Source organism: Triticum dicoccoides, chromosome 7B (assembly GCF_002162155.2).
Source record: "Triticum dicoccoides isolate Atlit2015 ecotype Zavitan chromosome 7B, WEW_v2.0, whole genome shotgun sequence".
NCBI classification, from domain to species: Eukaryota; Viridiplantae; Streptophyta; class Magnoliopsida; order Poales; family Poaceae; genus Triticum; species Triticum dicoccoides.
This window is the reverse complement of record NC_041393.1, coordinates 114301768-114303899: the sequence shown is the minus strand read 5'-3', so window position 1 is coordinate 114303899 and position 2132 is coordinate 114301768.

Genomic DNA, 2132 nt, shown 5'->3' with positions numbered 1-2132 from the left:
ATGGGAACAAAAGTTTCCCCTGATAACTGTGCAGGCGCTGACACGAGGTATCTCAGATCACACGCCACTACTAGTTGACTCGGGGGCTCAAACCCATGTGGGTAACAAGAATATTTTCTCTTTTGAACTTGCATGGTTTGAAAGAGAAGGGTTCCTCGAGTTGTTAGCTAGAGAGTGGGCTAAAGACTCAGGAGGAAGGTCACCAATTGAAAGATGGCAATGCAAGATTCGTCATCTTCGAAGGTTCCTTCGTGGATGGGCTAAGCATATGCATGGGATTTATAAGGCGGAGAAGGAACGACTCCTTCTACTTAATCAGACCGTAGAAGTAAAAGCTGAAACTTCTATTTTAGATACCAGCGAGCTGGAAACTAAGATGGAGGCTGAGTTGCAGCTGAAAGAGCTCCTCCGCGAGGAGGAATTGAAATGGGCGCTGCGAGCTAAGGTTCGCAAAATCGTCCAAGGAGAGGATAACACTCAATTCTTTCATATGATTGCTAATGGAAAGCATCGTAAGAAGAGAATTTTCCAATTAGAACAAGACGAAGGGACGATAGTTGGTCAAGAAAACCTGAAAGTTTACATTACCAACTATTATAAGCAGTTGTTTGGACCTCCGGAAGAGAATTTTGTATCTTTAGATGAGTCAAGGGTTGAGGATGTTCCTCAACTTGAGACTGACGAGAATGATATTTTGACTGCCCCCTTTACGGAGAAAGAGGTGTTTGATGCCATCGCACAAATGAAAAATAATAAGGCTCCAGGACCGGATGGGTTTCCGACGGAGTTTTATAAAAAATATTGGCACTTCATTAAGGGAGACCTGATTTCGATGTTCCATGAGCTTTTTGCTAGACAACTTCAATTGTTTAAGCTGAATTTTGGAATGATAACTCTTCTTCCTAAGAAGACAGAGGCAGTTCACATTGAGCAGTTCAGGCCTATATGTCTGCTTAATGTTACTTTCAAAATCTTCACCAAGGTTGGGACGAACAGACTTACGCAGATTGTGCATTCTGTAGTGCAACCGTCCCAGACTGCTTTCATGCCAGATAGAAATATCCTTGAAGGGGTTGTCGTCTTGCATGAAACGCTCCATGAGATCCACTCAAAAAAACTAGATGGCATTGTTTTTAAAGTGGATTTTGAAAAAGAATACGGTAAAGTTAAATGGCCTTTCCTTCAACAGGCTCTGCGAATGAAAGGATTTGACCCGGCCTGGAGAAACCAGATTGAATCCTTTACGCAAAAAGGGAGTATAGGGATTAAAGTGAATGACAACATAGGTCACTATTTCCAGACACACAAAGGGTTAAGGCAAGGAGATCCCATGTCACCGATCCTATTCAACATAGTGGTTGATATGTTGAGCATTTTAATAGGACGGGTTAAGGATGCTGGGCAGGTAGGTGGCCTTGTTCCGCATTTAGTTGATGGTGGTATCTCCATCCTCCAGTATGCTGATGATACTATCATCTTCATGGAGCACGACTTGGCGAAAGCAAGAAACATGAAGCTAGTGTTATGCTTATTTGAATAATTGACCGGGTTAAAAATTAACTTCCACAAGAGTGAGTTGTTTTGTTTTGGAAGAGCTAATGATGACCAGGAGGCTTATAAACAATTGTTCGGATGTGAATTGGGAACGTTACCGTTCACGTATCTAGGTATGCCCATTCATCATCGTAAGCTGACTAACAAAGAGTGGAAATGCATTGAGGATTATTTTGAGAAGAAACTGAGATGTTGGAAAGGGAAGCTCATGTCATATGGAGGGCGATTAATTTTAACTAATTCGGTCCTCACAAGTGTGCCTATGTTTCTCCTATCCTTTTTCGAGGTCCCGGTGGGAGTGAGGAAGAGGCTGGACTTCTATTGATCACGGTTCTTTTGGCAGAGTGATGAGCTTAAACGAAAGTATAGGCTTGCTAGATGGGATATAATATGTAGGCCGAAGGACCAAGGGGGTCTAGGTATTGAAAACCTCGAAGTCAAAAACAGATGTCTCCTTAGCAAGTGGCTGTTCAAACTTTCCTCTGAGACGGAGGCTACTTGGGCTCAGATTTTGCGAAATAAGTATCTTCATTCTAAAACCTTGGCCCAGGTGATAGTGAGGCCGACTGACTCACTGG